This window comes from Schistocerca gregaria, chromosome 1, assembly GCF_023897955.1.
Source record: "Schistocerca gregaria isolate iqSchGreg1 chromosome 1, iqSchGreg1.2, whole genome shotgun sequence".
In the NCBI taxonomy this organism is placed as follows: domain Eukaryota; kingdom Metazoa; phylum Arthropoda; class Insecta; order Orthoptera; family Acrididae; genus Schistocerca; species Schistocerca gregaria.
In genome coordinates, this window is record NC_064920.1 from 197,609,254 (window position 1) to 197,625,437 (window position 16,184).

Genomic DNA, 16,184 nt, shown 5'->3' on the forward strand with positions numbered 1-16,184 from the left:
TTTTATTTTAAAATACGGATGACAATCACGGACCGTATCTTGATTCGACCGCAGTTTGACACCACTGATCTGGAGTGATAGTAGTAGGTGTGTGTGAAGTAATGACATTTTGTATACGTATTTCAATGCAGAAGGTCAGCATATTTTGGTGACGGATTTATAATCAGTTAGTGGCATCCCTTTTTATTACTCAAGACAATTTCATCATTAGTCACATTGTCGATTACATGTAAAGAACGTTGTTTTCAGCCATAAATCGCTACATTTGCAAGAGACGAAGAGTGACAAACTGCGCGTTTCGTATGTCGCCGATATCAGACCGATGTCTGCTCAGGGTTTAGTACAAGAATGTAATTCATCGGAGCAGCAACCCTCTCATCGTGCTATTCTACTGTGGCGTCAGTACAACATATGGGTAAAGTGATAACGGCAGAGTTATGAGCTACTGCGGAGGTAATTTGTAGGGTGTTAGACCAAACATATCCATTCGCCGTGGTAACAGATACGCTCTCTCTCCAACACAACGATTATCAATAATTTAATTGCCAATCAAAGTATTTACTCTACACGGAGAATTGTGTAGGCAAACGCCACCTAACAGTTGGCGAGGCAAACTGACAAGTTTACGGAGGTGTACTATCAATGGTTCGTGAATAACGCTGATAGCCCTTGCCTGGGAACTAGGTGGGCATTTGCATTGCTGAGTGTGGGAGATTCTGTACCTTCAATACAGTTGTTTGGTTAGGTCTGGCAACAATGTGCGACGAACACGGCTTTTCATCCGTCAGTATTAGTAAATCCAGTAATTTACACCTCTGATACTTTCACATAAAATGTAGAACAGAGTCGGAGTGACATGTGTTCAAAGTATGAAATGAGCATAATTTTAAAATGTCTTTTTAAGATCTGCATAAAGAGACGACTTTGTACGAATGTTATTCTAAGTAAAAGATGGTAGACCGTTAAGAGGTAGTAACCTGTTAGTTTTCGAAAACCGTTCATTCATTACTTCCACACTTTTGGCGACTCTTTGCAGTGTGTTTAGGTAATTGTAACCGCCTGCACATATACTGAAACCTTCCACAGGCTAACTGGTGAGGGAAACAGTGTTATCAACTACAGATGAATCAATCATTAAATAGACTGATAAAACTGGGGGTCGGTAGAACTTTTGAACAAGAGTTGTAACGCTTATGGTAGTCAGTACATTTATTAGTTGGATGGTCATTTTCAAGTAAACGTATCGAATACTGTGCCATATGTTGACAGCATTAGAAGCAAAGAAACTCGGCCTGATTACAATCATTAAACGAAGCCAAACAAGTACATATTTCAGACTTCATGCTTTTTTTTTCTTTCGTCGCTAACAGTTGTGCCTTGACGACATGAAATGGGCATCGGCCGAATTTGTTCGCTTGCACTACTGCTAATGCGCGCCACGCTGTTCGAAATGTTTACTTGAAAATGGCAAAGCGACGAAATTTTGACTGCAAGTAAAAATATACTCACAACAATAAGAGCTACATATCATATTGAAAACTACCAATAAATGTTAGACTCCCTTCTCAGATCTGACTGTATTCGCTCCTTCTCCTGAAGCAATATGGACCACATCGTTGTCAGCAAAAGGACATGATCTGCTAACAGTAAGTCCACCAGCGATAATCATTTCTTCCTTGGACGACACATTGAGCTGTTATTTTTGTCTGGGAATCTGAAGATTCCTCAGCAGACTAGTTACTTCCGAGGTAGTCAATATCGTTTGCAGGCACATCATATTCAAGGTCGGTTTCGACAAGACAATCACTCAATCCATTTCGACACTCACGACTGAGTTAGTTCAGTAATGTTGCCTGCATTTTATTTTATAATACTAAAATAAAATTTCTATGCCCTATATTCTCAGTAAATCAGTCCTAATATGGGAAATTATTTGAATGCACAGTGTCTGTTCCTTCCAAAGAGCAGATACCTCGCAGATCCAGCAGCTGTGAAACACTATATGCAACTTGAAGGGGGGTCGCACGTTCGAATCCCAGTCGGGTACACATTTTCGTTCGTCGCTGCTGATTCTGCTTTAATGTCCCGCTGCAGCTGATAACATTATTTCAAATATTTTATGATCATCGTTTTTATGTTAAAATAATGTGTCAACATGCATACCACATTGCTTGAAAAGCATGCTGGACCGTTGGCAGCCCACAGTCGTCCCTGAGGGATGAAAATAGGAAATAGCAATAAAGGAAAAAGAGGTCAAAATAAACCATTAACTTTATGTCATCAAGTGTGACATATTAATCGTTCTTTATGGTCCCATCAAATGATCGAACTATCTCAGCCTTACGACTGAGCAGCGTCCTGTTCATATTTCATTATGGGCTTTCTATTTCCTAGAATTGAAACATTGACGTCTTCGTGAAAAACATTGCCTCCACGAAAAGTTTTTTTGTCAGTAATAATATTGCTTGCCCTCATTTAAAAGTCTAATCACAGATTTTTGCTAAGAATTTGTTGAAATTTCTTTTTTCTTTTTTTTTCCAACAACCCACACTCGCTGACTCAACAGCTTCTTTAATACGGTGTACTTACTTATTTATTTTATTCTCTAGTCAGAAGCGTACAAATTTACAGTAGCCATACACATCAATAAATATACACTCCTGGAAACGTAAAAAAGAACACATTGACACCGGTGTGTCAGACCCACCATACTTGCTCCGGACACTGCGAGAGGGCTGTACAAGCAATGATCACACGCACGGCACAGCGGACACACCAGGAACCGCGGTGTTGGCCGTCGAATGGCGCTAGCTGCGCAGCATTTGTGCACCGCCGCCGTCAGTGTCAGCCAGTTTGCCGTGGCATACGGAGCTCCATCGCAGTCTTTAACACTGGTAGCATGCCGCGACAGCGTGGACGTGAACCGTATGTGCAGTTGACGGACTTTGAGCGAGGGCGTATAGTGGGCATGCGGGAGGCCGGGTGGACGTACCGCCGAATTGCTCAACACGTGGGGCGTGAGGTCTCCACAGTACATCGATGTTGTCGCCAGTGGTCGGCGGAAGGTGCACGTGCCCGTCGACCTGGGACCGGACCGCAGCGACGCACGGATGCACGCCAAGACCGTAGGATCCTACGCAGTGCCGTAGGGGACCGCACCACCACTTCCCAGCAAATTAGGGACACTGTTGCTCCTGGGGTATCGGCGAGGACCATTCGCAACCGTCTCCATGAAGCTGGGCTACGCTCCCGCACACCGTTGGGCCGTCTTCCGCTCACGCCCCAACATCGTGCTGCCCGCCTTCAGTGGTGTCGCGACAGGCGTGAATGGAGGGACGAATGGAGACGTGTCGTCTTCAGCGATGAGAGTCGCTTCTGCCTTGGTGCCAATGATGGTCGTATGCGTGTTTGGCACCGTGCAGGTGAGCGCCACAATCAGGACTGCATACGACCAAGGCACACAGGGCCAACACCCGGCATCATGGTGTGGGGAGCGATCTCCTACACTGGCCGTACACCTCTGGCGCTCGTCGAGGGGACACTGAATAGTGCACGGTACATCCAAACCGTCATCGAACCCATCGTTCTACCATTCCTAGACCGGCAAGGGAACTTGCTGTTCCAAGAGGACAATGCACGTCCGCATGTATCCCGTGCCACCCAACGTGCTCTAGAAGGTGTAAGTCAACTACCCTGGCCAGCAAGATCTGCGGATCTGTCCCCCATTGAGCATGTTTGGGACTGGATGAAGCGTCGTCTCACGCAGTCTGCACGTCCAGCACGAACGCTGGTCCAACTGAGGCGCCAGGTGGAAATGGCATGGCAAGCCGTTCCACAGGGCTACATCCAGCATCTCTACGATCGTCTCCATGGGAGAATAGCAGCCTGCATTGCTGCGAAAGGTGGATATACACTGTACTAGTGCCGACATTGTGCATGCTCTGTTGCCTGTGTCTATGTGCCTGTGGTTCTGTCAGTGTGATCATGTGATGTATCTGACCCCAGCAATGTGTCAATAAAGTTTCCCCTTCCTGGGACAATGAATTCACGGTGTTCTTATTTCAATTTCCAGGAGTGTATATTGACATTTGACCGTCATATCGGTGTACTTAGTGATTTGCTGTAAGGCATCACAGCTTAAATTCATATTAATGTGTTAGTCCTAAATGTATCAGACATAAATTTTTCTTCTGAAAAAAGAAAAAAATCAATGAGCTTGTCAGTTTCTCCAGAGGGCTGTAATATCTTGTGTATGGACTCAGACGATAAATTTACACAACGAAGTACTTGCATGATGCAACAGCGCTCAGCTACTGTTTTTGAGACTGCCTACTGGCCCAGGACCCGTACGTTTTGCGTACCGGATGCGAGACTATGAAATGTAGTGGGCGTGACAACGAGAACCACAGAGCGTTTTGCATTAACTACGTATCCTTTCTTCCAAAGATTCCCGTTTAAATTGTCGAACCATTTACGTTCCACTTTCGTATAAGCTATACCGACCTTTTTCGGAATCAGCTATATGTCCTTTGTCATGCCTGCTTGATAAGAGCTCTAAACACTGAAACAATACTCTAGAATTGGTCGCACTACCATCTTGCACGCAACTGCGATATCCTTTACAGAAGCACTGTACCTTCCCAGATCCCGCCTTACAAATTTAAGTCTAGAATTCACCTTCCCTATAGCCGATTTTATGCGATGCTCTTATGTCGTATTACTTCTTGCTACTGTTGTTCAATAGGTCTAGGATGTAACACACTCAAGGTGTACTAAATTGCAGTGCCTGTGTTGTTCTAATGCATCTTTCACTGTACTTAAGACATGCGTTGCAGCGATCGACAGCCGTATGAAATAAGAGAATCATATTCGCATTTGCGAATATGGCTGGACTTTGGCTGCACTATGCATTGGTTACAAAAATGTCTGCTGGGTCGAGAACCGAACCCAGATCTTTTGCCTGACGAGAGCTGTCGCCTTCACTGCCTCGGCCACCCGATCAGGCTGCCCGGGCCGATCCAAACTTCCACATGACATCGCTTTAGTCTACATCCCGTAATCGTACTGATACTGTGGATCCTGCACAGGAAGAGACTATGTTTTAAGTCGAAACCCAGTTATTAGGCACGGAATACTAAATTGTAGGACATTGCAGAATAAATTACAACAACACAGACTATAAACTACAGGACATTTCAGAGTAAATTAGAACAACACAGACACTGAAATTTAGTATTTCATTTCCATTAACTGGTGTCGACTTAAAACACATTTCTCTTCCTGTACGGCATTCACAGTATCAGTGCGAGTATGAGATGTAGACGAAACCGATGACATGTGGAAGTTTGCATCGGTCCGGGGAGTCAGATCGGATGGTCGAGGCGGTAAAGGCCACAACTCGCGTAAAGCGACAGTCTCGACGCAGCACATATTTTGATTTTCACAAGAGCACAGTGCAACCAACGTTCAGGCATATTCGCAAATGCGAATATGATTCTCGTGCTCAAGACGTTCACCAGTAATCTTGTAACCATGCACTATCGGCTTCTTTCTGTTTTTATGGGCATTATATAGCATTTACCCACATTTACAGGTAGCTGCCATTAAACACGCCAGGGGAAAATTTGGTCAGAGTCCTCGTTCATTTCCTTACGATCGTTCAACGACGATACTTTCCTGTACACAACCCGCGAGCAATTACACTTCTGCTGATAGTACCAGACAAACAGCTTGTATGAATTTAGAACATTCGCCATCCAGTGTAATGTCCTGGTTTCTGTTAGTCAAATATTCCTCGAACAGTCACATATTTGCGAAGATTGCATGATTCTGTCTCGATTAGCAGTACACAATCAAGTTCAGCGTGGCACGTCTTCCCGAAATCTACGAAGACGGAACCCACCTTTTCACCTGCATCTGTTGTTCGCAACCTTCCGTATACGAGCAATCTGTGTTTGATGCGAGTTGTTTTCCTGAATCCAAGATGATTCTTTGAAAAAACTTGTTTTCCCCCAGAAGCGCCACAGTTTTAAACTTAGAACATTCTCTGGTATCCTGCAACAGACATATCAGCTTCGAAATGGCAGGCCGTTATGTATTATGTAACACTGGTGTTCAAAGACTGCTACCTCACACGTTTTGTTCATTCAAGCCCACGTACTTTGAAGTAATCCTTTTTGGCCTCTGGCTCCTCATCTCAAAATACTTTAGTATTTCGTGTAATACTACCCCTTTCATGTAAAAGTTAAGTGTTGATTAGGTTTATACACTACTGGCCATTAAAATTGTTACACCACGAAGATGACGTGCTACAGACGCGAATGACAGGAAGAAGATGCTGTGATATGCAAATAATTAGCTTTCCAGAGAATTCACACAAGGCTGGCGCCGGTGGCGACACCTACAACGTGCTGACACGAGGAAAGTTTCCAATCGATTTCTCATACACAAACAGCAGTTGACCTGCGTTGCCTGGTGAAACGTTGTTGTGATGCCTCGTGTAAGGAGGCGAAATGCGTACTATCACGTTTCCGACTTTGATAAAGGTCGGATTGTAGCCTATCCCGATTGCGGTTTATGGTATAGCGACATTGCTGCTCGCGTTGGTCGTGATCCAATGACTGTTAGCAGAATATAGAATCGGTTGGTTCAGGAGGGTAATACGGAACGACGTGCTGGATCCCAACGGCCTCGTATCGCTAGCAGTCGAGATGAAAGGCATCTTATCCGCATGGCTGTAACAGATCGTGCAGCCATGTCTCGATCCCTGAGTCAACAGATGGGGACGTTTGTAAGACAACAACCATCTGCACGAACAGTTCGACGACGTTTGCAGCAGCATGGACTATCAGCCCGGAGACCATGGCTGCGGTTACCCTTGACGCTGCATCACAGACAGGAGCGCCTGCGATGGTGTACTCAACGACGAGCCTGGGTGCACGAATGACAAAACGTCATTTTTTCGGATGAATCCAGGTTCTGTTTACAGCATCATGATGGTCGCCTCCGTATTTGGCGACATCGCGCTGAACGCACATTGGAAGCGTATAACCCGGCGTGATGGTATGGGGTGCCACTGCTTACACGTATCGGTCACTTCTTGTTCGCATTGACGGCGTTTTGAACAGTGGACGTTACATTTAAGATGTGTTACAACCCTTGGCTCTACCCTTCATTCGATCCCTACGAAACCCTACATTTCAGCAGGATAATGCACGATCGCATGATGCAGGTCCTGTACGGGCCTTTTTGGATACAGAAAATGTTCGACTGCTGCCCTGGTCAGCACATTCTCCAGATGTCTCACCAATTGAAAATGTCTGGTCAATGGTGGCTCGTTACAATACGCCAGTCACTACTCTTGATGATCTGTGGTATCGTGTTGAAGCTGCATGGGCAGCTGTACGTCTACAGGCAATCCAAGCTCTGTTTGACTCAATGCCCAGGCGTATCAAGGCCGTTATTACGGCTTGAGGTGGTTGTTCTGGGTACTGATTTCTCAGCATCTATGCACATAAACTCTAGTATTGCAAATTCTATACATGCTTCACCAATCTTAAGAACGTAGTATTGATTTTATTTACTAAGATCAAGTTAAAATGGTTTGGAATGGGTTTGAGCAGTCATGTAGTAAGCATGCGCTCCGGGGATATGAGGCGAAGTGATCTGTTACGATATGTGAATCAATGTTCTCGACCGTGTGTAGGCTCGCCGCTATCGGCTCAGTCTCCTTCAACCTCCATAACGAGTATTCCTGAAACTGCCGTAGCTTTAGATGAAATGAGAAGAGATAAGTTTTGGATGCAGCCTCCCCCATAATTTCCAGATGACTCTGGAATTTACTCTGACGGATAACAAATCACAACACCAGACAGTAATTGATGTAGAATAACGGACTTTCGGGAATACATTCGTCTAGATAACACATTTAAATGATTAACATTGCAATATCATGTGTCAACGGAAGTATAAACTAAACCATTGCAAATATGAATTGCTGATACATTAATGACCGTTGTAACCGTCAGAACGTTGAGTGCAGGCATGTAAACATGTATGCGTTATGTTGTACAGGGGCCAGAAGTTAGTTTGTGCATTGAAGTTCGATGCCTGTTGCTCTTCGTCGGTCAGTCCAACGACGGTTTAATGTTCTTTGTGGATGAGGCTGTAGTTGTCGTCCGATGATGCCCCATATGTGCCCGATTGCAGGCAGATCTGGCGACCGTGCAGGCCAAGGCAACATGCCGACACTCTGTGGAGCATGCAGGGTTACAACAGTGGTACGCGGAGGAACGTTATCATGTTGGAAAACACCCCTGGAATGCTTTCATGAATGTCAGAATCACCAGACTGGCGGACAAATTTGCAGTCAGGGTGCTCGGGTGACCACGAAAGTTCTGCTGCTGTCATATGACATCTCACTCCAGGCCACACCTCCAGATGTAGGTGCAGTGTGTCTGGCACGGAGACAGGTTGCCTGCAAGCCCTCAACTGGCCTCCTTCTAATGAACACACTGCCATCAATCGCACCGAGGCAGAACCAGTTTTCATCGCGCAACAGACCTCGATTCTGCACTCCAATGAGCACTCGCTTGACATCACTGAAGTCGAATCGTGGTGGTTAGGGGTCGGTGGAATGCGTCTGAGTCGGAGCGGTCCTTGAACTATCAGATTTGTAACAGTTAGTTGTGTCACAGTGGTGCCAACTACTGTGCACATTGCTGCTGCAGGTGCGCCATAGTCATCTCGGTAGGGCCACGTAGCGGTCCAGAACCCGGTCTTCAAATGGTTCAAATGGCTCTGAGTACTATGGGACTTAACATCTCAGGTCATCAGTTCTCTATGACTTAGAACTACTTAAACCTAACTAACCTAAGGACATCACACACATCCTTGCCCGAGGCACGATTCGAAACTGCGACCGTAGCGGTCGCGCGGTTCCAGACTGAAGCGCCTAGAACCGCTCGGTCACGGCGGCCGGCGAACCCGGTCTTCTTGCGACCATAAATCGGCAGTCATGTACTGTGGCTACATTCTGGCAAGTCTTTCAGCAGTATCGCAGAAGGAACATACAACTTCTCGAAACACTATTACACGACCTAATTCGCTCTCAGTGAGGTACTGATAATGGTTTGGTTAGGCATAAAGGTATTATTAACTAACATCTACTCACCACGTCCAACCTCAAAAGTAACGAACGCTCGCAACAGTTACGTCGGTTATTTAAAGCAAAGCTGATTTGCATCCCCATAGTGGCGTTGCCTGCGGGAAATCTGGACATGTAGAAACACGTCTGACAACTTTCGTTTACGTCGCACAACTCCTTGTTGAGGTTGGGATTTTTTTCCGTCAGTGTTTTTTCTACGTATTATTCAGTTATATTCATAATATCTTACAATAGGGATAATGGCGTCGTTTTATTCCATACATTTCCACATCCTACCAGTTCAAATGTAAGTTAACCGAAGCAATAAAATAATAACTCCTTCTTTATCATTACGCTTGAAAGAAGAGAACGTAAAAAGACACATAATGCGTACACGTTGCCTTATACAGTGAACATCGAATCGCCGTTGTTTTTGACCAGTAGTTTTTCGCTTCACAAGTCTGTAGATATAGAGCAGTGATTTCCCCCCACCCTCCACCCCCCGAGTGATAAAATAAAATTTTCTAAGGGACAAAAAAAAAGGTACAGTTATGTTTGGATCTCGAAATTGAACTATTTTCTAAAGATCATTATTATTGTCATCAGTATTCCGTAAAACTGTAATATTGATTACACATGTTACCAATAATTACATGTTTATTTCAAATACTAGCATTAACGTGTAGACAATGTGGTGAGAGTTAACGCTTGTGAGACGAATGTATGAACACGATCTTCCGTGTTCCTCACATAGTCCACTTACTGCACACACAATTTGTATCAACCGTCAGTGACAGGAAAATTGATACATATGTGCTTAAATATCTGATGAAAATGCCTTTTCCGAGTTGTATGTAGTTCCTACAATGGGCCAGGAACTGCTTCATTATTCACTTCGGTACGATAAACGATCTGACTGAGATCACAACACAGCAGTAATTATGTAATGGCTTCTGCACAGCGATCAGACGCAAAGCATTGGAAATTTCGACCATTCAGAAGTAAGGAGCCCAGGCATCTAGTGATGCGCAAGCATCTACATCGATACTCTGCAAATCACATTTAAGTTTATGGCAGAGGGTTCATCGAACCATCTTCACAATTCTCTATTATTCCCAATCACCGTACGAGCACTGATTTCCCTTATTTTATCGTGGTGATCGTTCCTCCCTATGTTGGTCGGTGTCAACAAAATATATTCACATTCGGAGAAGAAAGTTGGTGATTGAAATTTCTTGAGAAGATTCCGTCGCAACGGAAAACGATGATGCCCAGCCTGAATCCTGTACCGTTTCTGTGACACTCTTTCCCATTTCGCGATAATACAAAACGTGCTGCCTTTCTTTGAACTTATTCGATGTACTCCGTCAGCCCTATCTGGTAAGGATCCCACACCGCGCAGAGGACGGACAAACGTAGCGTAGGCAGTCTCCATAGAAGGTCTGTTAGATTTTCTAAGTGTCTTTGGTTAACCTTCCCCACAACATTTTCTATGTGTTCCTTCCAATTTACGTTGTTCGTAATTATAATACCTAGGTATTTAGTTGAATTTACGGCTTATAGATTAGATTGATTTATCGTGTAAGTTTAACGAGTTCCGTTAAGCACTCATGTGGATGACCTCACACTTTCGTTATTTAGGGTCAACTACCACTTTTCGCACCATTCAGATATCTTTTCTAAATCGTTTTGCAGTTTGTTTTGATCTTATGATGACTTTATTAGTCGATAAACGACAGCGTCATCTGCAAACAACCGAAGACAGCTGCTTAGATTGTCTCCAAAATCGTTTATATAGATAAGGAACAGCAAAGGGCCTATAACACTACCTTGGGGAACACCATAAATCACTTCTGTTTTACTCGATGAATTTCCGTCAGTTACTACGAACTGTGACCTCTCTGACAGGAAATCACAAATCCAGTCACGTAACTGAGACGATAGGCATGCAATTTCACTACTAGCCGCTTGTGTGGTACAGTTTCAAAAGCAGTTGTCGTAGTGTACACCCTTTGACTTGGTTGATTTTAAAACCGAGTTGCAGGGTGTGAGTGAAGCAAATGTCACTAGGGAAACCAGTGGTGCAGAGGAAGCACGTTTTGTAATAAGTATCTACCCTCACTGTGGGTAATTAGCTTTCTCTGTTGTAGGTAACACTCGCGATGCACTGAGAATTACTTCATCCTTCTATAAATGCAAATAAAATGATGTTACAACTAAGCTGTGTCCATTGTCTCATTGTCCGCAGCTCGTGGTCTTGCGGTAGCATTCTCGCTGCCCGCGCACTGGGTCCCGGGTCCGATTCCCGGCGGTGTCTGGGATTTTCCCTGCCTCGATATGACATAAATATACCCATAAAATATACCCATGCCGGCCGGTGTGGCCAAGCGGTTCTAGGTGCGCTAGGACCTTGCCTAAGCGGCGGTGCAGGTCTCTCGCATCGTTCCCTACGCTCCTCGGAGTATGGGACCTCATTGCCTCATTATTTCGGGGCTTACTAAAACACCTACGAAAACTAAATATCATTTATCTTCCATCTTTTAAAAAATTAAAGCATTAAAAGAAAATTGCTTTTCTTTCTTAAGTCCAGTTAGGCGACAATGTTGTTGATGGTGGGGAGAGGGGGGGGTGGTACTAGCCATTGTTCGATTGTAGTTACAGGTAATAGGTTTGGAGCCACTGATATGGAGAGTTGAACAAGAGAGATTTTTCAAACTCATTACACCTACCGTTTGACTGCAACGGTTTGGGACGCCCTATATTTGATATTTGCAATGCTGTATATTTACCTAGTAAGCATAAATCGACCGTGGTACAAAAGTTAGTACCTACTGCTTAATACTTTTACAGTTACGTGACAAACATGTCTCATACATCACGTACTTTGGAACTTCGTGGCAGATTAAAACTGTGTGCCAGAACGGGTATCGAACCTGGAACCTAGCCTTTGACAGTCAGTGCTCTTGCTGCCGTTCATCCAGTTAAAATTCAACCATCCACCCTCACAACTTTACTTTTACCTCCCTACATCTTTAGTTACACGATTACCTTCCTATTCACAATTAAGTGCCTGGCAGAGGGTTTATCTAACCACCTTGAAACTACCCCTCTATCGTTCCGTTCTCGAACAGCGCGGAGGAAAAACGAGCACTTAACTCTTACCGTATGAGGTCTGAGTTCTCTTATTATGATGATCGTTATCCTTATGCAGTTGTCTACCAACAAAATATTTTCGCCTTCACTGGAGAAAATTGATGAGTCAAATTTCACTAGAGGATGCTGCCGCAACAAAAAACGGATTTCTTCTAATAATTGCCACATCAAATCACGATCATCTCTACACTCTTTCCCCTATTGCGCGAAAATACAAAACGAGCTACACTTGTCTGAGCTTTTTCAATGCCCTCCGTCAACTTTATCTGACGCGGATCCCATACCGAGCAACACTACTTCAGAGGAGGACGGACAATTCTACTGTAGACAGTCCCTTTAGTAGTGCTGTTGACTTTTCTAAGTGTTCTGCCAATAAATTGCAGTCTTCAAAAATAGTTCAAATGGCTCTGAGCACTATGGGACTTAACTTCTGAGGTCATCAGTCCCCTAGAACTTATAACTACTTAAACCTAACCAACCTAAGGACATCACACACATCCATGCCCGAGGCAGGATTCGAACCTGCGGCCGTAGCAGTCGCGCGGTTCCGGACTGAAGCGCCTAGAACCGCTCGGCCACACTGGCCGGCTTGCAGTCTTCGGTTATCTATATGTTCGTTCCAGTTTAAGTCACTCATGTCTGTAATCCCTAAACATTTAGCTGAATTCACAGCGTGAGCTGTTATACGGACCGTGTCTCGCACCTGGACGGCTCATTCGTTGATAGCATTACCCGCGAAAGGCGAGCTTCAGGGTTCGAGCCCCGGTCCGGCACACAGTTTTAATCTGCCGGAAAGGACAGGATACACTTGGCTGCAGATAGTCGCATAATCTGATTCCTCGTTTACGCGCTCCGTCTTTTAGTGCATAGCTATCGGAAGGAGACTGACGGTAAGTATTGTAGGACGCGACTAACCTGCGTTTAGCGCGTTCCAGCGAAGCCGAAGTCTTAATCCTCGAGGCGCTGGATTCCACGGGGATTGGAGACCGCTGTCGGCAAAGCGCAACTGATGTGGTGGGGTGCCGCAAACGACAGCAGATATGACGACGCAAAGTGACCCTTGGCTGCGTTCTGAACGGTACTCCATGCCACTACCGTTCTTGCGACATTACAAATACCAGTGAGAGGAAGCAACGGTAGCTGCGGCACTACGTCTCTTTTGTCTCTTCCCCAAGCAGCTCTTCATCAGCAGTTAAGATCTCAGTGCCCGATAAAAAGAAGTGGGAGAGAGATCTGCGCATCTGATGTACATGTTACATGAAGACGAGTTTCTCATCCGAGCCAGTTTTAGCATTATGGAGCGATTTTTTGACGGAAGTATTGTCAGCTGACTATGTAACTGTATCAAGTGTGTCATTCATGACACTAGGTTAAAAATCAGGAATAGGGGTCGCATTTATGCTACTCTATGGCTTTCTCGAAAGATTCGATAATTTTTAATGAAATTAGATGAACATTCAACATCGCACAAGTCAGTGGATGTGTGTAAGTCAGTATACTTTTTTGCTAGGTGTAGAGCTCCCATATTCAGTACTTCAGAACGGCCGAGAGACTGCATTCCCAGTTCCGTGTTTACATACAGTTTAAAAGGCACTGCCTTGACTGACTAACTGACTTACTCATCATCGCCCAGCTCCAACCACTAAAGACAGAAATTTGAAATTGATTTTTCGACATTCCAACCATAAGGATTTTTTGAAAAATGTTGCTATTAAGGCAATTTTGGATCTAGACCTACGAAAATTGGTATGTCGTTTCTCGGTCAGAAATAATGAAATACGTGTTTCAGCAATTTTGGAAATTTAGCCCTAAGGGGATGAGATAGTGGGTGAAAGATTTATCAAAAATATATCATTATTAAAGAATTACTAAAGTATTTTTAAAGCTACAACTATGAAGATTGGTATTTGACTTCTCAGTTAGAAATAAACAGTTACGTGATTCAGTGTTTTTGGAAATTAAACCACCAAGGGGGTGAACTAGGGGACGAGATTTTTTATGAAAATATTTTATTATGAAAGCATTTTTAAAGTTAACTCTATGAAAATCTTTATTGGGCTTCTCAGTTAGAAACAAAAGAAATACGTGTTTCAATCCCTATGAGGTGAAACGTGAGATGGAAGTTTCTATGGATATATTTCTTAGTGCAAGCACGTCTCAAGCTAAATCTATGAAAATTTTGTATTTGACTTCTCTGTTAGACATAAAATATACCCATGCCGGCCGGTGTGGCCAAGCGGTTCTAGGTGCGTCAGTGTGGCGCCGTGCGACTGCTACGGTCGCAGGTTCGAATCCTGCCTCGGGCATGAATGTGTGTGATGTCCTTAGGTTAGTTAGGTTTAAGTAGTTCTTAAAGTTCTGAGGGACTGATGACATCAGTTGTTAAGTCCCATAGTACTCAGAGCCATATGAACCATACCCATGCCACTGTTTTTAGAATTCAACCCCTAAGGGTGTAGAACTGGGTCAGACTGATTGACTGACTCATCACCGCCCAATCCTAACCGCTAAGGATAAAAACTTGAAGTTTGGAGAGGTTCTGGATCATCGTTTAAGAATAGATTATCTGAAATCCACTCCTAAGGGAGTGCAATAGGGGATGCAAGGCTTTTGGAATGTATTCTGCTATTAAGGGCATTCTGAAGTTAGAACTACGAAAACTGGTATTTGGATTCTCAGTCAGAAAATACAAAATACGTGCTTCAGCATTTTTGGAAATTCAGCCACTAGGGGGATAAGATAGTGGGTGAAAGATTTTTTGAAAATATGTTGTGGTGTCACCGCCAGACACCACACTTGCTAGGTGGTAGCCTTTAAATCGGCCGCGGTCCGGTAGTATACGTCGGACCCGCGTGTCGCCACTATCAGTGATTGCAGACCGAGCGCCGCCACACGGCAGGTCTAGAGAGACTTCCTAGCACTCGCCCCAGTTCTACAGCCAACTTTGCTAGCGATCGTTCACTGACTTCTACGCTCTCATTTGCCGAGACGATAGTTAGCATAGCCTTCAGCTATCTTATTTGCTACGACCTAGCAAGGCGCCAGTATCCGTACTATTGATATTGTGAATCATGTACCATAAAGAGCGACGTTCTCCATTAATGGATTAAAGTGAAGTATTCCACCAGCTACGTCCGTTTTTCTCAATTCTAATTCCCTTGTCATGTTCCAGGCCTCACGCCAGCCTGCGTGAGCTAAAACGCGTGCATTTCGGCCTCCTTTAGGTATACGGGTTGGCTCTCCTGCCAACCACAACATATGTAATTACTAAATAACTACTAAAGGATTTTAAGGCTACATCTATGACAACTGGTATTTGATTTCTTGGTAAAAACTAAAAAAATATATGTGTTTCAGTCGTTACATAAAAAAAATTAAAATAAAATTTATGAAAATTGGTATTTCGCTTGTCGATTAGATATAAAGAAACATTTGTTAGGGGATGAAAGATGCTAGGGAAATATATCGATAAGAACGCAAAATGCATGATTAACAAAAGCATTGGAGTCCAGCTACGAGAATCGGTTTTTAGTCGAAAGTGCATTCGGAAAAGGCCATGCTTATATTGCCTTATTAGTGCGAAAATATTAAAAGGTATTGCAGTTTGTGAACAAGGCAAAAATTCTATTAAATAAAAACAAGAAAATCTCTGCAGGCTGTACAGTCTTCGCGAGCGAAGCAGCGAGCGCTGAGCTAGTTGTTTATAATTTTAAAGATTAACGCTCCACGTCCTCCCGCCGCCATCTACCCAAATCGTGTGTGTCACTGTAATCATTTTTTGGATGCTGAAAGCATCACCTCCGCCAACTTTGCTGTAGCTACATGTGCAGCTGGATGTTCCTTCATTTGTTTGAACACTATAATTCTTGTGCCATGTTAAGTATTC

General features: G+C 44.0%; 2 protein-coding genes across 5 annotated transcripts in view; one reads left to right on the forward strand and one right to left on the reverse strand.

Annotated features, from left to right (window-relative positions):
* The window catches only part of LOC126336638 (organic cation transporter protein-like), a 186,911-nt gene extending 173,602 nt beyond the window's left edge, over nucleotides 1-13,309 (reverse strand). The window contains exon 1 of the mRNA XM_050000553.1: nucleotides 13,214-13,309. The gene's annotated coding sequence lies outside the window, so the exon portion shown is untranslated. The remainder of the gene's footprint in view (nucleotides 1-13,213) is intronic.
* The window catches only part of LOC126336610 (organic cation transporter protein-like), a 366,616-nt gene that overhangs the window by 67,973 nt on the left and 282,459 nt on the right, over nucleotides 1-16,184 (forward strand). The window lies entirely within an intron of this gene.